The sequence below is a fragment of the Myxine glutinosa genome, chromosome 3, assembly GCF_964187855.1.
Source record: "Myxine glutinosa chromosome 3, kmMyxGlut1.1, whole genome shotgun sequence".
Classification (NCBI taxonomy): domain Eukaryota; kingdom Metazoa; phylum Chordata; class Myxini; order Myxiniformes; family Myxinidae; genus Myxine; species Myxine glutinosa.
In genome coordinates this window covers 8,054,650-8,079,220 of record NC_136263.1, presented here as the reverse complement: position 1 = coordinate 8,079,220, position 24,571 = coordinate 8,054,650, and positions in this window count along the sequence as shown.

Genomic DNA, 24,571 nt, shown 5'->3' with positions numbered 1-24,571 from the left:
TGATCTGGTGTTGATTTCAGAAAGTATGGATGGACTGAAGGAGAAGATGAACAAGTGGAAGGAATGTATGGAGACAAAAGGTCTGAAGGTAAATATCGGAAAGACGAAGGTGATGGGAAGTGGTAAACCATGTGGTGAGGTGGAAAGAACTGGGAAGTGGCCATGTGCTGTGTGCAGGAAGCGTGTCGGAGTGAACTCGATTCAATGTACAATGTGCGCTGAGTGGGTTCATCAAAAATGTAGTGGTCTGAGAGGGTCATGAACCAGTTTGGCAGCTACATTGAAGTGTAAGGTGTGCACAGAGGGAGCTGCAGATGGAGGAAATGTTGAGTTGGATCTTGGAGACGGCGTGAAGCTGGAAGGTGTGAAAAACATTTTGCTACCTCGGAGACATGCTGAATGGAGAAGGTGGATCAGACTCGGCAACGGTTGCTAGAGTGAGATGTGCATGGAAGAAGTTTCAGGAACTGAGTGGCGTGCTGATGAGGAGGGGGGTGTCGTTGAAGCTGAAGGGAAAGGTGTATGCTGCATTGCTGCATGTGTGAGAAGTGTTATGATTTATGGGAGCGAGACATGGGTCATGAATGTAGAGCAGCAACGAAGGCTGGAAAGAGTGGAAATGCGAATGGTTCGATGGATGTGCGGAGTATCGTTGAGAGAGAGGAAGACAAATGATGAATTGTGAAAGATGATGGGAATAGAGCCTGTGATGGATGCTGTGAAGAGGAACAGGTTGAGATGGTTTGGTCATGTGTTGAGGAAGGATGAAAGTGACTGGTTGAGAAGAGTGATGGAAATGAATGTAGAAGGAAGTAGAGGACGGGGAAGACCGAGAAAGACTTGGCTAAAGATGGTGGAAGAAGAAATGCGGGCAAGGGGGTTAACAAGGAGAGATGCAGAAAATAGGGCAAAATGGAGAAGATTGTCATGGGGACCGCAAGGCTCACCCCCGCTCTAGCAGGGAAAATGACCTTAAAATGCATGTTGTTTGTTGTTTGTTTTGGAAGGAATTTATCTTCACAGCGTGTTTGTAACCAAGACCTATGTTCATGTGTTTCGTGGTTGAATGTGTGTGTTTAAGATCATGGTGGCATTTATTGAGATAACTTAGAGAGTAGAATTGAAAAATATTTTGAAATTTCTGTTTAATCAAAAACATGACGTCTGCGGTAATACGCACGCGATTGGCTGCATAGTTTGTAGATGATTATGCAAGTTCAGGTCCAACTTGAATACCTTTCAAGTTCAGTTTAAAAAAAATTTATGATTCAAGATGTCATTAATTCAAATAATATTTCCAAAACAAATGTGACCACCTCTGGTGTGACCATCTGGGGACATCGGAGATTTGGATGTCTTCAAATTTGGATGTCTTCAAATCTCTATAAGCTGCATCTAATCAGTCTACAAATATTAGGCCCGCCATGAGGCAGCAGATATCTTGTATGTAAGTGTGCATTAGCTTATCATGGCAAATGGTTAGCAAGAATAATTTTTATTGATCTTCGTCCATTTCTCACCACCAGTGCCATCCTCATATCCAGAAAGGCGTGGCATCTTCTCCTAAATCTCTGCTTCAGCATCAGCCTCACAGCCGCCATCTTTACAGGCGGCGTTGACCGCACGCAGCAGCAGGACCTGTGCCAAGCGGTGGGTTTTGTCACGTGGCTTTCCAGACCTCTTATGTCTAGGGAAATCTCTGGAAGGCTTTATCATTGTATTTCGACAACAAACATGTGCACAATCATCTGTGGTTGATGAAATCCATTGATGGGTGGCCTACTTAAGAGCCTGATCAACCTTTGCGTGTGGTTTGGTCTTCGTCCCAGCATTGACTTGCAACCGAAGCAATCGATGATCACTTTGTGCACTTTGATCGTGCTTGAGTTTGACGTTATCTAAAGTGGAAGTTCTTGTGTGTTCATGGTTTGGGATTCACATTGAAGGGCAGAAAAGTGGATTAAGTTCTTGAAGTGAATCCATGTTGGTTAATTGAATGTTTTTTTTTTTTTTTTTTTTTTTTTTTTTGTATACAAGATCGAGGCTCGTGAAAGAGCGAACATTAATCACACAGAAAGACAAACCGACACATAAAACATATAACATAGGGAGCGGTAGACAAGATGGGGAGAGAGGGGGAAGGACACAAACACAACATTTGAGAGCAGGGACCGAGAGACATGGAGACATCGAGAGATCTGAGAGAGGGCGAGGGCTTTGGGGGGGGGGGCGTGGGAAGGGGGCAGTGGGAGAGGTATAAAACATATGGACACTGCCAGGACTTCCAGGAAAGAAGTTGGAATTTCAAACAAGGTGGATCTGGGGTGAATTAGCGGGGGTAGAAAAGATCAAGGTTTTGGATGGGGGAAGATAAGAGATGGTGGTGAACAGCTGTTTTAAAGACCTGGAGGGAGGAGTGGGATTGAAGGGAGTGAGGGAGTTTGTTCCAGAGGCGGGAGAAAAGAGGAATGAAAGAGTGAAGGTGAGCGGAGAGCCGAGATTTCGGCAGTTTAACCATCAGAGGGTTGCTGGCAGATCTTGTGCGACCTGTAGGAATATTTGGGGGACAGAGCACAGAGAGAGCTGGGGGTGCAAGGCCGGAGAGGAGTCGGTAGAAGACAGAAAGACCACCTACCTGCCTGCGGTGAGTGAGTGAAAGGCCCTCAGAGATAGCTTCATCGCGGGAGATTCCAATAATTCTGAAAGCTTTGGTTTCAACAGCGTGAAGCCGAGCTAGGTGTGAGGCAGGAGCACCGGCCCATAGGGGAGAACAGTATTCCATTGAGCTGCGGATGAAAGCCTTGTATGTGGTGAGGAGCTCAGGTGTGCCGAGGAAGGACTTCGCACGACGGAGGATGCCCAGTCGGCGACTGGCTTTGGAGGCCAGCTTGGAAATGTGGTTTTCCCAAGAAAGATCATGGCAGATAGTGAGACCCAAAATCTTGAGCGACAGAACTTCTTGGAGAGGATTGTTGAGAAAGTAGATGGGAGGGTTGTCCAGTCGATCTTTTCGGAGAGACATAGTAAGAGTGTGAGATTTGTCAGGATTGAAAGACATGTTCCACTTGTTTGACCAGTCTGTGATTTTGTCCAGGTCTTCAGAGAGTGAGGAGGCAGCAGACTGCCGATCTGAGGGAAGAGGAATGGAGCGGCAGAGAGTGGAGTCATCAGCAAAGAGATAGAGAGGATTTTCGAGAGAGTCAGAGAGATCATTGATGAAGACCAGAAAAAGCACGGGGCCCAGAACACTGCCTTGGGGAACTCCAGCCTGAACAGGAAGAGGAGATGAGAGAAACCCATTCAGGGCCACACGTTGACGACGACTAGAGAGGAAGTCCGCCAGCCATGCGTGGAGATTTCCATGGATACCAAAGGAGGAGAGTTTGGTGAGCAGAGCGGGGTGCCAGACCGTGTCGAAGGCACGTGATATGTCGAGGGAGACAGCTCTAATTTCCTGTTTGGCATTGAGGACCTCCATCCATGTTAATGCAACTTTCTCCTCAACTTAAAAAAATATTTCCGAAAGTCACATCTCCTTAGTTGCTTTTTCAAACCTTTTGCCTTTCTTCAGACTTCCTTTTTTACAAAGTGTTTTGAAATTTCCCTTTTATATTAGAAGCGCAAGATAATAAACCAGTTGATTGGTTTAAAAACTGATTTATCATGATCATGTCATGGTGACGAACAAAGTTTTGATAAAGCGTGTTGATCAATGTTGATTATACTTATTCCATGAGTTACGGAAGTTATTCTCTGGGAAATCATGACCATTTTCAACTTCTGACCCTCAATGGGCGATCGTGTGTTATGCAAACTAGACTGAAAATGCGGCACCTGGAAAACTTAAAATGAGGATCGGATTCATCACCTCGCGCTCGCCAAGCGAAAAGCGGGATTAAGCAATCGTCGCGTATGTATGTGTCTGCATTTTGTTAAGAGTGTACATCGAAAACTGTTCAACAGAGGAAATTGAAACTTTACCACATGTTACATAACCATTTGATATAGCGCATATTGAGCGTACATCGAAAACCGTTCAACGGAGGAAATTTAAACTTTACCATATGTTACATGACCATTTGATATAGCGCATATTGAGCATACATAGAAAACCATTCAACAGAGGAAATTGAAACTTTCCCACATGTTTCATGGCCATTTGATATAGCGCATATTGAGCATACATCAAAAACCGTTAAACGGAGGAAATTGAAACTTTACCACATGTTACATAAACCATTTGATATAGCGCATATTGAGCATACATAGAAAACCATTCAACGGAGGAAATTGAAACTTTACCACATGTTACATAACCATTTGATATAGCGCATATTGAGCGTACATAGAAAACCATTCAACGGAGGAAATTGAAACTTTACCACATGTTACATGACCAATGACCATTTGATAGAGTGCATATTGAGCGTACATCAAAAACCGTGCAAAATTAGAATCATTGTAATAGTCTCAGCCTTTATTCTGCTCGGCTGGTGAAAACAAAAGCGAAAAAGAAGCTAAGTCCAATTTAGTGTTTTAACAATCTCACGAGTTATAGTTTAGCGATCTATTCTGGCGACTTTATCAGCCTTGGTAGTTTTATTTTTTTTGTATTATGAAAAACACATAAATTACAAATTTGCCGCCTCAATAAAAAAACAGAAGAGTTGGCTCACCATAGGTCCTTCTCAAGACTGCACATGCATGAGTTAAGTATTCTATGAATACCATCTTGCTAATGCATTGAAATGTTTATTTGTTTATTTATTCTGGAGGCATTTCCACAGGATATTGCTCTGGACCACCACCCAAAAGGGGCAGTGAGCTATGGTCACAAGGATTTCCATGAGTTTACACCAACAACCATCCTTGCCAGAGTTGTTTTTTTAAATATTTTTATGATTTGCTCAGCAGGCCAACATGGTTGATATGAAACTTGTTAGAAACACCACTAAATTGATGAATTTATTAACGATGGATTTGAATGAAGATTGATTTGTTTCTCCGATAGACGACTCGACAAGTAGTACACAATTAAAGTAATATTGTTACAAAGGACTTTCAAAAATTTGTACGAGACAGATATTCTGGAGTGGATCAAGACATGACAGCATTATTTTTTAAATTTAAATATACAGTTATATTTCATTCTTACGACTACCACTGGTGCTCTGATGAATCCCAGCCTCGTGTGGACATGGCTGAGAGAGAAGTTTGGTTCAAGTGTTTCATGAGCCGCCTGGCCAAGCCTGACATTCATTTGGTTGACATAGGTAGGAATTTGTAACTGGTTCAGGGTGCCAGAGATAACTCGCCTACTCTTCACAAAATACACCTATGTATATCTATAACGTTCACCAACGGGCTTTGCATTCAGATGCTTTCTGGTTTAGCAGTTGCAACAGGTCCTACCCCCACCACCCACCCCCACTCTCTTTATTTCATTTCTGCACACAGTTAAAAACCACAATGTGAGAAGCTCCACAAACTCTTAATCCGAACCGATCTTCAAAATTCCAACTTCAGATTTGACTCCAACAGTAACAGCAGTCCCAACTACTAAAAAAGTGTTCTTTGCTAAAAACGTTACATTCAAAAACACTTCTCCGCCAACAACTGTTAACACTTGTTAACAGTATGCATACTTGTTAACAGTATGAACACTTGGTAACAGTATGGACACTCGGTAACAGTATGGACACTCGGTAACAGTATGGACACCTGGTAACAGTATGGACACTTGGCAACAGTATGGTCAATTGTTAACAGTATGGACACTCGGTAACAGTATGGACACTCGGTAACAGTATGGACACTCGGTAACAGTATGGACACTTGGTAACAGTATGGTCAATTGCTAACAGTATGCACACTTGGCAACAGTATGGACACTTGTTAACAGTATGGACACTTGGTAAAAGTATGGTCAATTGTTAACAGTATGGACACTTGGTAACAGTATGGACACTTGTTAACAGTATGGTCACTTGGTAAAAGTATGGTCAATTGCTAACAGTATGCACACTTGGTAACAGTATGGTCACTTGGTAAAAGTATGGTCAATTGCTAACAGTATGCACACTTGGTAACAGTATGGACACTTGTTAACAGTATGGACACTTGGTAAAAGTATGGTCAATTGTTAACAGTATGGACACTTGGTAAAAGTATGGTCACTTGTTAACAGTATGGTCACTTGTTAACAGTATGGACACTTGGTAACAGTATGGTCACTTGGTAACAGTATGGTCACTTGGTAACAGTATGGACACTTGTTAACAGAATGGACACTTGGCAACGGTATGGTCACTTGGTAACAGTATGGACACTTGTTAACAGTATGGTCACTTGTTAACAGTATGGTCACTTGGTAACAGTATGGACACTTGTTAACAGTATGGTCACTTGTTAACAGTATGGTCACTTGTTAACAGTATGGTCACTTGTTAACAGTATGGACACTTGTTAACAGTATGGTCACTTGTTAACAGTATGGACACTTGGTAACAGTATGGTCACTTGGTAACAGTATGGACACTTGTTAACAGAATGGACACTTGGCAACGGTATGGACACTTGTTAACAGTATGGACACTTGTTAACAGTATGGTCACTTGTTAACAGTATGGACACTTGTTAACAGTATGGTCACTTGTTAACAGTATGGTCACTTGGTAACAGTATGGTCACTTGTTAACAGTAAGGTCACTTGTTAACAGTATGGTCACTTGTTAACAGTATGGACACTTGTTAACAGTATGGTCACTTGTTAACAGTATGGTCACTTGGTAACAGTATGGTCACTTGTTAACAGTAAGGTCACTTGTTAACAGTATGGTCACTTGTTAACAGTATGGACACTTGGTAACAGTTTGGACACTTGCTAACAATTTAGACAATTGGTAACCGTATGCAAAAGCACAAACTGATTAACAGGAAAAACGTCATTTTAAACCGGAGCAGTAACATTGAAATTCTAACTCTAACTGTTTATAACTTATGAACATTCTTTTTTGCCAGTTGGCAGTGTCATTATGATCATGATCATCTCACTCTGCAAGCTTAAAATCCTGCACAATCATTTTCCATACATCTGGATTAACTTCATAATGTCTTGAAAGCTTTTGGTTCTGGAATTGAGGTTAGTCCATTATCAAACTGATACCAATAGCGATCCTTGAACTTGCTGGGCCAATAAAACTTATTCAAAATCCTTTTGCACCCAACCTTGTTCATACATTCTACATAGAACTCATTTTGTTCACCAACATCCAGGACAACTTCAGGATAAGCATCTCATTTGTACATTACGAGAACCTTCGGGAAAATCTGTTTTGGGGAAACCTTTCTTAGGATCAGAAATTGTGACGTCACGTGAAAATCTTTGGTCAGATGTCCCAGAATTGTATTGAGGCAATGAATGATCTCTTCACTGAGACAATTCAGAAGCTTTGGATTTCTTAGGAAATTCACTGGACTGCGGCAATCTCAGAGGATGCTTATGAGGAATGTCGTAGTAGCATGATGAAACAGGAGAATGTTCTCTAGGATTGTTTGTCGGTCATTGCAATCCAGGGTGTTGGGATTCCATAGGGATATCACTGAAGCATGGCGGTACAGGAGGTTCAGGTTCCACTGGGATGTTACGGTAATAATACGGACGTGTCGTTTGTGTTACAGCTTCATCAGTAACAGTTAGGACAGACGTTTAGTTTCATAGAAGTTGTGTACCCAAGCTCAAGGTCAAATCACACATGACCTCGATGCACCTGGTGTGTTTCATGGAGTATAATAGCCGGCGAAGCCGGTGTTGTCAATGAACGCGTACGTATTATGTTGAAAAGCCAGATTTTGCTGGATCCCTTGGCTTGAGAATTTCGAAGCTTTGACGCACCAAATCACTCAATGGAGGCCGCCATCTTGCGGATGCGGAAGTATACATAACAAATTGAAAAAAGTTCAATAGGAGTTTGTTTCACCCCTCTTTGTTTGATTCACCATCCTATGCACCCCTAATTTGTAATTAAAATACTTTAAGACCAACCTCGGCCCACACGGGCCTGGTTATCTTCAACAAAAATCGTCACCAAACACCGGAACCAATGAGATACGAGCATTTGAAAAATCATTTCAAAAACCAAATCACTCAATGGAGGCCGCCATCTTCCGGATGCGGAAGTATGCATAGAAAAATTGCGAAAAAGTTCAATAGGAGTTTGTTTCACCCGTCTTTGTTTGATTCACAATCTTATGCACCTCTAATTTGTAATTAAAATACTTTAAGTCTAACCTCGTTCCCCGGGCCCAGACAGGCCCTGGTTATCTTCAACGAAAATCGTCACCAAACACCGGAACCAATGAGATTCGAGTATTTGAAAAAATATTTCAAATAAGCTTTTTACCACATTTCGGACGCTGAAAACGGCGTCAAATATTCTAAAATTGAGGAAGAATTATTTTTTAGAAATCTCGCGGCCGTAGGGGAAAGTTTTTCACGCCCGGAAATATCCGAAGTTGAGAAGGAATTCACCGAATTAATCAAGAAGGAAATTTTATAAATTTTAATCTCATCCAGAATGCAAATGGTGTCATTTTGAACTGGGTATGGTACCAACTCCACCTACCTACTACCAACTACCTAACCTACTGATGCCATAGTGATGGGTAAAATAGTGGCAAGAGGCTTTGGCTTCGCCGGCTCATTGCGGCTTTGCAGTCGGGTACTAGTAGATCACCAGCAACAGTTAAAACACCAAATATATTAGAGCCAATGAAATCCACTCACCTGATTCACGATTTCAGACTTTTGGTTCAAGTGACATGTTCATGCTGGTACCATCATGTTTATGCTGGTACCATTGAAGGAGCCCGGGCTCCAGCATGATACGGACAAAAGGATGGCAAGGCACAAACTCGTCCGAGAAGATATTTATTCGTAAAACCAACTCGGGAACACTGAAACTCTGAAAAGCCCGTTTATCGGGCTGCCTTATAAAGCACAACCAGAAACCGAAACCGAAACCGAAAGCCACGCCTCTCAGGCGAGGCGTGCTTCGGTGGTCACGTGATCAACAGGTGTAGCTGATTATACCCGCACGCGCGGCACGCTTTGGTGGTCACGTGACCAGCCACTCTGGCGCCGTGGTTCCCCGCCGGTGACGTCACCGGCTGGAGCAAGGAGATTCTGATGCAGGTCTCGCTTGGGGGACCCAAGGGGCGCTACACCATCATGTTCATGCTGGTACCATCATGTTTATGCTGGTACCATCATGTTTATGCTAGAGATAGGAAGTGCAGGCCCCTTGCAGGAAATACGTCACGAGTATCCTCAGGGAGCATGAATTATTCATACATTTAAGTGCTGCGGGGGACAGATATATTTACTGGTATGTAAGTAAATATCAAAGAAGAATCATTAAAATTTTGAAAGTACTGGAATCTTGATACATGTCTAACTAGAACGGCCCTCAGTAGAGAGCATACATCCGCCTGGTTGGCAATATCAATCAATGGTGAAGAATCACTTAAAAATTAAATAATTATCATATCCTAATCAATATTCAGATCTTCACCAAAATCGAATCGAATCGTCCTTGTCAGACACACAACCGATCCACCAAGTTTCGTTCAAATCCATCCACAACTTTTTGAGATATCCTCCTATGTATCGTCGATGGCCCTATCTCCCAATTGTGAAGAACTAGGGCATGCCTGTACTATATATATGCCCGTACTATATATCTATCTAAAATTATATCCCCCCCCTCTATTTACATGAAATGGTTTGGTCCATTCGCAACGCCAAAGCGAACGGCGAACGGCTTGCGAGTACAGTGACAATCCCCCCCCCCTCTATTTACATGAAATGGTTTCGTCCATTCGCAACGACCACAGAACCCCCCCCCTCTATTTACATGGAATGGTTTGGTCCATTCGCAACGCCGGCACACGCGATCGTTCGCTGCTCTCTGATTGGTTGAATCGTTTTTTGTACATAGCTCGGTAAGTAATTGTCCGATTAATATGAAACCTTGAAAAGGCACATCCTCGGGTCCCCAGCAATATACCTGGCAAGTTAAAAGTATATCGGACCCGTGGTTGTCGAGAAACAGCGGTCACAGACAGACAAACGTACAAACGTACAAACGTACAGAGATTACTGGAATTATAGATAGACTAGGGCATTGCCCGTACTATATCTATATCTAAAATTATATCCCCCCCCTCTATTTACATGAAATGGTTTGGTCCAAAGCGAACGGCTTGCGAGTACGGTGACAATCCCCCCCCTCTATTTACATGCAATGGTTTGGTCCAAAGCGAACGGCTTCCGGAGTTTGGTAAAGAAATCGCCATCGCGTGCACAAACGCGCAGGAAAGCGAATGAATCGCAAATTCGTTTTTATTAGTTTTAAAACATAGTTTAACGCCAACATAGTTTGCAAACGTGAAATAAATGAATACGCTCTCAAATGTGCCATCCGAGGCAGAGTGTGTCCTCCACGTTCGGCACACGCGATCGTTCGCTGCTCTCTGATTGGTTGAATCGTTTTTTGGACATAGCTCGGTAAGTAATTGTCCGATTAATATGAAACCTTGAAAAGGCACATCCTCGGGTCCCCAGCAATATACCTGGCAAGTTAAAAGTATATCGGACCCGTGGTTGTCGAGAAACAGCGGTCACAGACAAACAGACGTACAGACGTACAGACGTACAAACGTACAAACAGAGATTACTGGAATTATAGATAGATAACTGAAATAAATTAAATAATTCTCATATCCGAATGAACATTCAGATCTTCACCAAAATCGAATCGAATCATCCTTGCCAGACACCCAACCGGTCCACCACGTTTCGTCCAAATCCATCCGTAACTTTTTGAGATATCCTGCTATGTATCGTTTTTGGCCCTTTATCCCAATGGTGAAGAATCACTTAAAGATTCTAGTAGCCGGATCCGATTCCCGATCTTCACCAAAATCTAATCATTTCGTCCTTGTCACATACGCTACATCTCTGCCAAATTTCGTCCGAATCCATCCACAACTTTTTGAGATATTTTGTTCACAAACAGATAAGCACACAGACACAGGTGAAAACATAACCTCCATCTACCTTCGGTGGTGGAGGCAATTAATGTGTTGAAACATCAAAAGTTTTGAAAATTGTTTTTCTTCACTCTGGATCAATATGAAGATTGATCATGACATTGTGGCGTGGTTGAGTTCGGTTTGAAAAAGGTACAAACTTTGTAGATACAGTTAAGTTCCTTTTGCACATAAATTTAAATAAATAAAATTTGTTATATAAGTGAAGAAACATTCACAGATACCAGTCTCATTTACAACTACCGGGGATGCCTCTTCGTGGTGGTTGAACCCACAACATAAGTTGGGGTCCAAATATTCCCCATTCTTCCCTGCTTCCCAGATTAGTCAGGGCAGCGTGGTCACGGTCAGAGAGCCGATCGGTCCCCATGGACCGGCCCTTTCCCTCTTGTCTCTCTCTCTCCCTCTCCCTCTTTTTTTTTCTTTTTTTTTTTGTATACTGAATCGAGGCTCGTGAAAGAGCTAACATTTATTTCACAAACAAATCAACCAGACAAACAAAATATATAAAAAGAGGGAGCGGAAAACAAGATGGGGAGAGAAGGGGAAGCACACAAACACAACATTTGAGAGCAGGGAGATGTGTGGAAGGGAGAGGGCTTGGGGGGAGGAGGCGTGGGAAGGGGGGGGGGGGAGGGAGAAGTATAAAACACAAGGACACCAAGGACTTCCAGGACAGAAGTTGGTATTTCAAAAAAGTGGATTTGGGGTGAAATTAGCGGGGGTAGAAAAGATCAAGGTTTTGGATGGGGGAAGATAAGAGATGGTGGTGAACAGCTGTTTTAAAGACCTGGAGGGTGGACTAACTCTGTTGTGGCCCCCGGCTTATTGAAGGCGGGGGTTCACCATCCTAGACGTGGGGGATCGCCGAGTCGCTCATGGGACATCAATCGGCTGTCTCTCAGCCGCCGTCTTGTTCAAGAGAACTCTCCGGGGGCTAAACAACAACAACCAGCCTCATTTGAAGAAATCTGTTAAAACCGAAAGCATTAAGCTGAATATCATCACCGTATACCTGTTTGACTGAATTGCATGAAAGGCCTTGTCAATTTAACAAATTCATGTTCAACTTTATCCCTACAGCTGATTAGCATTATTCTCCGTCCTGTAACCAAGGGCTGAATTTAACAACACTACTTCTTATCAGTTTAACGTTCACTTAATTTTTTTAACCCAGACTTGGTGGTATAATTGTTGGAGCGGACGTTTTGAATCTGGGAGGTCGGCGGTTCAAACTCCACCGAGTCACAATCAAAGACTTTTTAAAAAATGGTATCGACTGTTTCCTTGCTTGATGCTCAGCATTTAACAAGGATAGAGCATGGATAAACCATAGGTTGGCAACAATAGCGCAGGCACCATGGGCTTAATGGCCTCCTCTTGTGTTGAAGGTCATTGTAAGGGGACTCATTATTATATCCGTTCATCTCGGGTTGTTGTCCAGGAACTGAAACCATGGTGCCATAAATGGATCTTCATTCCAGACATTCCCATCTCCTTCCCAGACCTTCCAATCCCTCCAATCCCTCCAACCTCTTCACCCCGTCCCTCGTGCAAGTCACAGTCGGTTACCTGTCACCAATCATTATGAACTGTAACAAACACGATACTTAATGTATTTCAGCTTGGTACACAGAAATACAGTTGTACCTCTACTGTATCTGAGTTTTACACTTTCAGACATAACCCCAAATAGTCCCCTACAAATTGTCCCCTACAAATAACAAATATTCATAACCCTACAAGCTGTCCCCCAAATATTCCTACAGGTCGCACAATATCTGCCAGAAACCCTCTTATGGTTAAACTGCCAAAATCTCGGCTCTCTGCTCACCTTCACTCCTTCATTCCTCTTTTCTCCCGCCTCTGGAACAAACTCCCTCGCTCTCTTCAATCCCACTCCACCCTCCAGGTCTTTAAAACAGCTGTTCACCACCATCTCTTATCTTCCCCCATCCAAAACCTTGATCTTTTCTACCCCCGCTAATTCACCCCAGATACACTTTTTTGAAATACCAACTTCTTTCCTGGAAGTTCTAGCAGTGTCCATGTGTTTTACACTTTTCCCATCCCTCCACCCTTTCCCACGCTTCTTCCCCCCAAGCCCTCTCCCTCCCACAGATCTCCCGATGTCCCTGCTCTCCATCTCGTCTCCCGCTCCCTTTATCATATGTTTTATGTTTCATGTGTCAGTTTGTCTTTTTGTGATCAAATGTTAGCTCTTACACGAGCCTCGATCTTGTACACAAACAAAATAATAATAATAACCCCAGTCTTGTCTATCATCTGCGCCATGACAGCATAATTGGATGAGTGTATCTTTGCTCAGGGCTAAGAATTGTCAGTTGTTGGCAAGAACTCGGCATCACGAATTCATCCAAGTCCACTATTTGAATACCGCCTGAGAATGACTCTGATGAGTTGATTCAGTTGTTCCACTGATTGTGAAATGGGTTCTGCTTTTTGTCTGAACGTCGTTCCGTTATGTGAAGACACGCTTTGTGTCTGAAAAAACCCCACTATATTGTATTTTCAACTGCAAATGAATTGAGAGCGACGCCAGGCGAACGTTCGGTCAATCGCGATCGGTGCTTTTTCAGAAACAAATGTGCGTCCAATCATTGGTACAAGGTCAACGCAAGCACCGGGTGCTGGCCTTGTGCCAACATTGGGCCAATTAATGGATGCCATCTGAGTCTGCAGGTAACCCATCAATATGGCTGAGCCCATCAATGTCTGCGACTGTCAACACTATTGGTTTTAATATAATGAATTGGAACGCGAAAAACACCGAAAAGCAGATTAGTGACTCAAAAACAAGGGACTTCGGCTAACACCTGTGTACACCTGTATCCACACTTCTGATCTGAGTCGGATGCTTGGCCTGAAACTGTCATGTGGAAAATGTGCCGCATCTTCATACTCTCAATTTTTACTCCCGCCAGGGAGTAACGCATTCGATCGTGTCCGTCCGTGTGTGTGTGTGTTTGTGAACAAGATATCTGGAAAAGTTCTGAACGGATTTGGATGAACGTTGGTGGGATGATTGCCCTTGGGATAAGGAAGAATTGATTAGTTTTTGGTGAAGCTCAGGATATTATTCCCCATCCAGGAATTTTTTGAAGGATTGTTTACCATTAGAAGACAGGGCTCATTTTTTTAAACATTATCCTCTATATATTCTATATTTAACATTGTGATATGAAAATAGTTTTCATATTTGTTGTAAATGTAGTTTAAACTCGTGGTTATGCGTTAGAGCGGTGTATTTTGTTAGCAGCGTCGTCTTCAAGGTTCTTTTTTATTTTCTAATAAAGACATATTCTGTCATTTTAATATGACATGATTTTAAAATGATTCTGTCATCCCCGTTTCATAAAATGTATCGTTTGATACGTATAATGCTTTAAAACTGTTTTTTTTTTTTTTAACCTCAGAAGAGATATCAACATTTACCTCAGCGAATGTCAATCGCGGTGTCAGTATTTGATGAACTTTTAAAGACTTAGGTGAGTTATAAGTGTGACAAGCATGTGCACGGGATTCTTCCCAGAAGAATGAGTGGTCGCATTAGCTTGTACGACTTATCATGAGCGAGTTTTGTTTTCACGTTTGGGCCAGTTTTACATGTTGTATCCCTAAGGAATGAAACGAATGTTTTTCCTGGCTTACAATTTTATTTGAAGTCACACGTGCCTCAAAATACACTCATTTGTATAGAATTGAACGCTGAATCCGAAAATGCAAGTGAAATTGCTTTGTTTTTTTTTAACATTATCTTCTATATATTCTATATATATATCTGTGCAGTGTCTGTCTTGTGTTGTCTTGTCTTGTGTTGTCTTGTCTTGTGTTGTCTTGTTTTGTGTTGTCACTGAACTACTCCCTCAAACTTATGTGAAATCGTACGATTCCATCTTGACCCACGGCGGGAGTATGCGCTCTACTGAGTGGCGTTCTAGTTTCCTCTACTTCCTTCCCCATCTTCATTAATGTTTGCTGGTAAGCATAACTCTTTTTCACTTTGCACATATTGTTCTCAAATTCCCACTTTTTTTTTTTTTTTTTTTGTGTACAGAGTCGAGGCTCGTGAAAGAGCTAACATTTATCAAACAAACAAATCAAACAAACAAGCAAACGAAGTATATAGAAAGGGGAGCAGTCGACAAGATGGGGAGAGAAGGGGAGGAAGCACACAAACACAACATTTGAGAGCAGGGACATCGGGAGATGTTTTTGGAGGGAGAGGGCCTGGGGGGAGGCAGGATAGGTATAAAATGGAAGGACACCGAGGACTTCCAGGAAAGAAGTCAAAAGTCACCTAAAAAAAGTGGGTTTGGGGTGAAATTAGCGGGGGTAGAAAAGATCAAGGTTTTGGATTGGGGAAGATAAGAGATGGTGGTGAACAGCCGTTTTAAAGACCTGGAGGGAGGAGTGGGATTGAAGAGAGTGAGGGAGTTTGTTCCAGAGGCGGGAGAAAAGAGGAATGAAGGAGTGAAGGTGAGCAGAGAGTCTTGATTTTGGCAGTTTAACCATAAGAGGGTTGCAGGCAGATTTTGTGCGACCTGCAGGAATATTTGGGGGACAGAGCCCAGAGAGAGCTGGGGGAGCAAGGCCGGAGAGGAGTCGGTAAAAGACGGAAAGACCAACAACCTGCCTGCGGTGATTAAGTGAAAGGCCCTCGGAGATAGCGTCATCACAGGAGATTGCAATGATTCTGAACGCTTTGGTTTCAACAGCGTGAAGAGGAGCTAGGTGTGAGGCAGGAGCACCAGCCCAGAGGGGAGAGCAGTACTCCATTGAGCTGCGGATGAAAGCCTTGTATGTGGTGAGGAGCTCAGGTGTGCCAAGGAAGGACTTCGCACGACGGAGGATGCCCAGTCGGCGACTGGCTTTGGAGGCCAGCTTGGAAATGTGATTTTCCCAGGAAAGATCATGGCAGATAGTGAGACCCAAAAGCTTGAGTGACAGAACTTCTTGGAGAGGATTATTCAGAAAGTAGATGGGAGGGTTGTCCAGTCGGTCTTTTTGGAGAGACATCATAAGAGTGTGAGATTTGTCAGGATTGAAAGACATGTTCCACTTGTTTGCCCAGTCTGTGATTTTGTCCAGGTCTGCAGAGAGTGAGGAGGCTGCAGACTGCTGATCTGAGGGATGAGGAATGGAGCGGCAGAGAGTTGAGTCATCAGCAAAGAGATAGAGAGGATTTTCAAGAGAGTCAGAGAGATCATTGATGAAGACCAGAAAAAGCACAGGGCCCAGAACACTGCCTTGGGGAACTCCAGCCTGAACAGGAAGAGGAGATGAGAGAAACCCATTCAGGGCCACACGTTGACGACGACTAGAGAGGAAGTCCGCCAGCCATGCGTGGAGATTTCCATGGATACCAAAGGAGGAGAGTTTGGTGAGCAGAGCGGGGTGCCAGACCGTGTCGAAGGCACGTGATATGTCGAGGGAGACAGCTCTAATTTCCTGTTTGGCATTGAGGACCTCCATCCATTGTTGAGACAGCAGAAGCAGCATGTCCAGAGTAGAGTGACCTGGTCTGAAACCAAATTGATGATCAGAGATCAAGCCATTGGAGAAGAGGAAAGATTTCATATCCGAAGCAATGATGGATTCCATGACTTTGCTGATAATTGGGAGAAGGCTGATTGGTCTGTCGTTGCTAGGATCTGTTTTTGCACCTTTTTTGTGCAAAGTGGTGATGTTGGCTGATTTCCAAGCAGATGGCAGTTGACCTTGAGCAAAAGAGAGGGTGAAGAGAACAGAGAGAGGGAGTGAAAGAGCGGAAGAATATGATTTTAGGACCCGTGGGCTGATGCCGTCAGGTCCAGTTGCAGAATCAGAGTCGAGGGTTGACAGAAACTTTTCCACCTTGTCACGAGGAAAGGACACGGAGTCCAGGAGCAGCTGGGTACGACTGGGTATGGTGGGTACAGAGATGGATGGGTTTGGGACACAAGATTTAGAGGCAAACACAGAGTTGAGGCATTCAGCTTTTTCACGTGCGGAGTCAGCTGTGTAGCCGTTTGAGGTAAGGGAGGGGATGGAGGGGGAACAAACACCAGAAACAGATTTGACCAGATGCCACCAGGACTGGGAAGAGGGAGACAGATAAGAGAGTTCGGGCTTGAGAAAGAAAAAAAAAAGAAAAAAAAAAAAAGAGTTCGGGCTTGAGAACGGAGAGATATTGTTTCCTGGCTCTCCTGAGGGTGGACACACACTTGTTTCGGGCTTTGTGAAAGGAAATGAGATTTCCTTCCGTTGGATTTGTTTTCCAGGAGACGAAGGCAAGTTGTTTCTGGGCAACAGCCTCACCACAAGATTCCGTGTACCATGGACGGGAGGAAGGGTATGACAACTGAAGACGAGATGGGATAAATCTGTGCATGAGAGAGAGCAATTTACTTTGGAAGAATTCCCAGGATGAGTTGATGTCAGAGGTGGTCGAGATGGGAGACAAGTCCAGATGATTGATGGCTGCTTGAAGACCGTGCCAGTTGGCCTGAGTGAAATGCCAGACTCGTCGAGGCTGAGCAGGCTCCCTGAGAATGGTCAGAGAGATGTCCACTTTAACAAGGACATGATCAGATGATCCGATTGGAGCAGAAGAAGAGCAGCAGACATTTTCAGGGAAGTTAGTCAAAACCAAGTCCAGAAGAGAAGATGCTCCATTGACTGAGATCCGGGTCGGGAAATTGACAGACTGTGTCAGTCCCAGTGAGTCGCAGAAGTCCTTTGCTGAGGAGCCATGGCTGGTGAGAGAGGAACCCACACCCAGCCAACTGGCATGGTGACAATTGAAATCACCACATATGAGGAAGAGAGAGTTGGGATGAGTAGATAGAAGTTGGTCCATATTATCAGACAGCGAGATGTAGATGGAGTCATCACTGTTTGGTGGATGGTACAACACACATACGAACAAGAGGTGGGAGCGAAGCGGAAGCCGTAGCCAGAGGTATTCCTGGGGGTGAGGTGGAGAGAGTGCAGTGCAGGGCGAGTGAGGAAGAGAGTTTTTGATAAAGATAGCAACCCCACCTCCAGGACGAGGCTCAGGTCTATCATACCGGAGGAGGGAGTAACCCGGGAGAGATACTAAGGAATCAGAGACATCATGAAGGAGGAAAGTTTCTGTTAAGCAGATCACGTCTGGTTTGACAGAAGCAACCTGTATGGAGAGATCAGTTAAGTTTGAACGAAGGCCCCGGATGTTTGAGGTCCATACCGTTAATGAAGAGGAAGGGGGGGCATCGGATACAGAACAGGGGGGAGGAGGGGTAGGGTAAGATGTGGAAGAGGTGGAAGAGGTAGGGAGAGCTGTTGAAGGTGTGTCAGAGATTTCAGAATAGCTCGGAGAAAGGGAAGGATGGGGCGGACAAAAGGTTTGATGGTGATTGGGTGAGGCACAATGAGGTGTTATTTGAGGAGGGGGAAGAGCGAGGCAGAAGGTTGGGGGAGATGGAGGTGAGAGTTGGAAGGGGGAAGAAGCGGGGAGGACGCTTTGAGGAGGGGGAGTGAGAGGGGGGAAATTGAGGAGAAATGAGGGTGGGGAGATTTGAAGGGGAGGGGTGAGGGGGGAGTTTGGGAGGGAAGGGACAAGGGGAGGGATTTGAAAGGGATGGGATATGGGGGAGATTTGGAGGGGAGGGGTGAGGGAGGAGTCTAGGAGGGGAGGGGTGAGGGGGAGTCTTGGAGGGGAGGGGTGAGGGGGTAGTTTAGGAGGGAGGGGGCAAGGGGGGAGATTTGAAAGGGATGGGTGATGGGGAGGATTAGGAGTGGAGGGGAAAGGGGGAAGATTTGAAAGGGATGGGTGATGGGGAAGATTTGGAGGGGAGGGGTGATGGGGAAGATTTGGAGGGGAGGGGTTATGGGGAAGATTTGGAGGGGAGGGGTGAGATTGGATTTTAGAAAGTGTACGATTAATGGGAAACGAACATTTATTGCAAAATGAGTTTCTTGTGACCTTCGAGTTAAAAATACGTTTAAGGACGCTGGATGGAGGATGGAGTGCAGGAGAGTTTAGGGAATGTAGAAAAAAGGCACTATAGGAGATGGAATTTTTTTGGGGGATGAATAGATTTGGTGAGCAAGTCGAAAGCAGCCTTTTAAAGAAGAAGAAGAAAAAGGTGTTATAATATACGACGGAATACAGAACTTGAGGGGAAAGTGTAAACATTGTAAGGTTAATAACAGTGAAAACTATCTGGGGAAATGGGGGAGAAACACGTGGTCGAAGAACGAACGAACGAATAAGAATGAATAAACGAATGAGAACAAGAATAAGAACAGAGAAGGCAATGTTTTTTTTTTTGTTTTTTTTTAGTTGAGATTTACACAAGGAAGTAGGCTATGGGGTGAAAAGACTGGGAAAACAGAGAATGAAAGTTATTGGATCACAAACGACGGGCCGCTGAGAGAAAAACAAAGCCTCAAGGTTGTACAGTGTACACTGTACAAGGCCTCAAGACACGACACGAATTAACACGATTTTCAATACAGGTATGAAAGATTTGCACTGAAAATCTTCCTCGGGACACAATATACGTACACACACCATAAAATAAATACAGTTGTAACGAAAATACAAATGGGAACAATTACTTAACTTCGATTTCAAATCGCTCGCGATGCGGCAAAAGCCTTGCTCGCGACGCGGCAAACAGACGATTAATTTATGAAGGATAAACAACGAGAAACTTCCAAGGTGCACACTATAACTTCACACACCGAAAGATAAATACAGTTTCGACAAAATACAATTGTGAACAGACAACTTTGAAAACGTGGAGACCGTGTGGAGCTTCGAAAATCCCTGCCGCCGTCTCCAAGATCTCCAAGTTGGCAAGACCAAGCGGTTAGGGTGCGACTTGGGATCCTAGGATCCTGGGTTCGAATCCCGGTTTATGGCTGAATTAACGCCAGGGGGGTTGACTGCTTCTGAGGTCGGCAAATTGAGTACCAGTTCACTGGTAATTCCCTGTGTGTCACAAGAGGCGACTAACAGGGCTGGCGGCAGGAAGGGCATCCGGCCATAAAACATTGCTTCAAAAAGGGGACCACGGTGCCCGAAAAAGCCAACCCCTGCTCTGCGGGGAAAAATGGCCTCTAAAGGTGGTTCTTGTTCTCAAATTCCCAGCCACTCGTACAACATGGCCATTTTACCCCGATTGTCACAAGTTACAAACGTCTCATGTCTATCTCCATAATTATTTACTATATTTTTGAATACCATTTAATTTTGTATTTTTCAGTTGTTTATTGTTTCCTTGTGCGGATTAATTCATCTGGGTCTCCAATGGTTTGTCTACGTCCGGCATGTACCATCGTCCATGTCAGGTTCTGCTGTTCCATCCATCACAAGATAATTTTTTTGCTCATCAATGTTAGTTTGTGTTTTCTACATCTTGACATGACATTCAGTCTACCAAACTACAATCAGTATTACTTACTGTGTAAAATAAATAATTTTAATCCGAGATAAGTATGTGATGTTTTTAAACACAAACATGCACATCTTCATAGTTATTGTTACAATTCTTTGCTCACTGTCCTTTTTTCATTTCTTCGAATAAGAGATCACAACTGCCATAAGATATGTTGCGTGTGTGTGTGTGTGTGTGTGTGTGTGTGTGTGTGTGTGTGTGTGTGTGTGTGTGTGTGTGTGTGTTGTTTTCACAACTAAATGTCTGCAGCTGTAAATTTAAATAAATTAAATAAATTTAGAAAAGAACCCAAGTGGGGATTTAAAAGGCAAAGGATTACCTTTTGTCACTTTTATTGGTTGCTTTATGCAGCTTTCTTTGGCTGGAAGGGCATGGTAGTTAATTTATGGAAATCCTGGCCACCTGGGGTAATTGATTAGGTGAGAGCTGATTGGTTATTCCGTCTAATTACAAGTGAGAAATGTGACTGGGTCTTGTTGTGTGCATATATATACAGTATATATATAGCCTAAAACCTTCCTGGGGGCCCGTCCCGACATGTTTTGTGTCAGAGGTTTCCTCCTATCGGCTATCTCGCCAATTTCCAGCTTGTCCGCCCCGGAGTTAAAACTGTTCGGCTATCTGCCACTCGTGATCTTAATCACCGGCGACACGGCAATATATATATATATTGAGCCGACCACGGATATATATATATATATATATGTATATATATATATATATATATATATATATATATATATATATATATATATATATATATATATATATATATATATATACAGTGGAACCTTGACTTACGAGTGCCCCAACTTACGAGTTTTTCGAGATACGAGCCGTCGCTCGGGCGGTTTATTGCTTTGAGATGCGAGCTGAGATCCGAGTTACGAGCTTTCGCCACCCGGTCACGTGGTTATCTTGCCGTGCACGTACAGTATCTCTGTCGTATAGCGCTGCATTTTAGTTTTCGCATTTCGGTTATTTTGAGTTTACGCCGCCAGGTGGGTTCCGGTCACGTGGTTATCTTGCCGTGCACGTACAGTATCTCTGTCGTATAGCGCTGCATTTTAGTTTTCGCATTTCGGTTATTTTGAGTTTACGCCACCAGGTGGGTTCCGGTCACGTGGTTATCTTGCCGTGCACGTACAGTATCTCTGTCGTATAGCGCTGCATTTTTGTTTTCGCATTTTGGTTATTTTGGAAAATTTCTTAGTTTTAACCATGGGGCCTAAGAAAGTGAGTGGCAAGTGCAGTGCTGAGAAGAAGAAGAGGATGATGAGCTTGGCTATGAAACACGCAATCGTCGAAAAACATGAGCGAGGTGTCGAGGAGGACGTATATAACGGCAGAGGAAAAGAGCATGCCAGGCCACAACTTGTGGATATAAAACACGCAATCGTCGTGTTTTATATAAAACTTGTGCTTGGATATAAAACACGCAATCGTCGAAAAACATGAGCGAGGTGTCGAGGAGGACGTATATAACGGCAGAGGAGAAGAGCATGCCAGGCCACAACATGTGGATATAAAACACGCAATCGTCGTGTTTTATATAAAACTTGTGCTTGGATATAAAACACGCAATCGTCGAAAAACATGAGCGAGGTGCCGAGGAGGACGTATATAACGGTAGAGGAGAAGAGCATGCCAGGCCACAACTTGTTCAGAGTGCCGGCGATAGCTCGCCTTCTCTTTGTGGAAAACACGGTGAGACCCTTAACATCCAACAACTAATGGGACGCAACCGGGGCGCCCAGTTTAGCGGTACACCCATTGATGAATCACCCTGCCTGTGATTCACCCATGACAGGTTATAGCTGGGTCGGGATTCAAACCCAGGCTGGACAGTTTAGACTTTAGAGTCAAGTGTGCGTACCTCCAGTCCAGGCCATCCTGCCAACTTGTATTGGACTTGCCAACCTGCCAAGTCCAGGCCGCGAGATATTTTTATATATACTGTATATTTTAAAAAAAATTGGTGTGGTTTTTGGCGGGCTGGAACGGATTAATAGCATTTCAATGCATTTTAATGGGGAAATTTGATTTGAGATACGAGCAATTTGAGTTACGAGCTCGGTCACGGAACGAATTAAACTCGTAAGTCAAGGTTCCACTGTATATATATATATATATATATATATATTGTTACGGATCTCGGTTTCGGCACTCCCCTTACCGAGGGGGGTTTAATCCCCCCGTCTTTTAAGCTGGCTGTCCGAGTCCTGGAACTTGTAACGCTCTTTTGCGGGGTGGGATTGATCAGGGTTATTGGTCAAGGTGTTATCCCGAATACCTTCACCAATCCCTCCGCAAAACAGGGAGACAAGTACCGCTCGAACCACGGACAAGATGGTATTTGCCGAGCGGTTTAGCAATCCGCGGTTCGAGCCGTTATCAATTGACTAAACCTGATTCCAAGCGTTTGCCAAATCGTGCCACAGGTATTCAATCGCAAGAAAAGACTAAAGCGATCGGGGAAGAATGAAACCAAAAGGGTAAGAAATAACAGACATTTATTAATTATGTACAACAAACCAAAGGAAGAGCAACGAAAGTAATATACAGGACGAAGAAGAAGAAGATACACAGGGCAGCCTTAAACAGTCTTATATTAAACCCCAGACAACAAAAAGGACAGACAACAGACCTACACGACAAGGGAATAGCAGGCAGGAATCACTGGAGGAGGGGATGAGAAGGCCCAGGCAGACGGTGGCATCGAGGTCCGGCTCCAGGAGTCGACTCGTGTCGTGGTGGGAAACCATGGCAGGCAGCGAGCGCGTATCGTTCACTGCGAGTGGTCGTTGCATACAGCGATTGGGATGCTCCTTTCTCCCTTGCCTTCGTCTTCCAACTCCGGATCACGTCTCTCTCTCGTGCCTTCTCACCGACTCATACCTTCTCTCTCTCCTTCTCCTGCGGAACCCTCTCACAACTCTCCAAGCAGTCCCTTGCAGTCGCTTTTATTGCTCTGGTCGAAATCAAGCTGCGGGCTCCGAGGGCACGCCTACCGGTTGGCTCACCGTGGTGCTGGTTGGCAGGTAAGGGCTTGCTAACTCCGCCTTGGGTGGTGCGTCGGCGTGCCACGCCCATTCTGGTGGCCCCTCCCCCTTCTTCTCCGAGATGGAGCACATGGGCAATGGCGTCTGGTGGGGAGTTAGCAAACCACTCGCACCACTTTTGAAGGGAATGAAAGGGACCTATCTTATTTGATTAATGCAACGCAGATTCAACGACTGGGAACAGGTCCTTAACGGAAACACATAATAATGAGATAACTACGAAGAGGTCCTATGGTTCGCTACGTGTGGTACATGGACTAACTAGGGTGCGATTTTTAACCAGCCAATTGAGGGGGATATTTACAGGGGAAACATTTATAAGGGATACATTTACTAAATTTACTAGTGAAGGTTCTAAAAACCATAACAATATATTGCTGTGTCGCCGGTCATTAAGATCACGAGCGGCAGATAGCCGAACAGTTTTAACTCCGGGGCGGACAAGCTGGAAATTGGTGGTACCTTTTCGCGTGCGGGGACAAAACCAAAGTGCTTACCTTTGACGGACACCACACGTGTTATCCTCGGACCCAAGAACAAAGAAACACGACACACAATTGAAAATGCAACACAATTAATTTAATGAAAATAAATCAAAGGCGAAATAATGGTTGGAGTAAAATAGTTGAAATTCCTACTTGAGGGACCCTCCATGCAGCCACAAAAACAGACAAGGATAAAGATAAATAAAATAAAATAAATTGTCTTATTGGTCAGCCAGTACTCAGCTCTGGTCTATGAGGCGTTTGAATGAATTTGGCAGTGCTATGCCTGGTGTTGGCTTAGCAGTCAGGGTGCCGGCTTGGGATCCTAGGATCCTGGGTTCGAATCCCGGTCGATCGCTGAATTAACACCAGGGGGTTGACTCAGCCTGTCATCCTTCCGAGGTCGGCAAATTGAGTACCAGCTTGCTGGGATGAATGATCCCGGTGTGTACCCCGGTTTAGA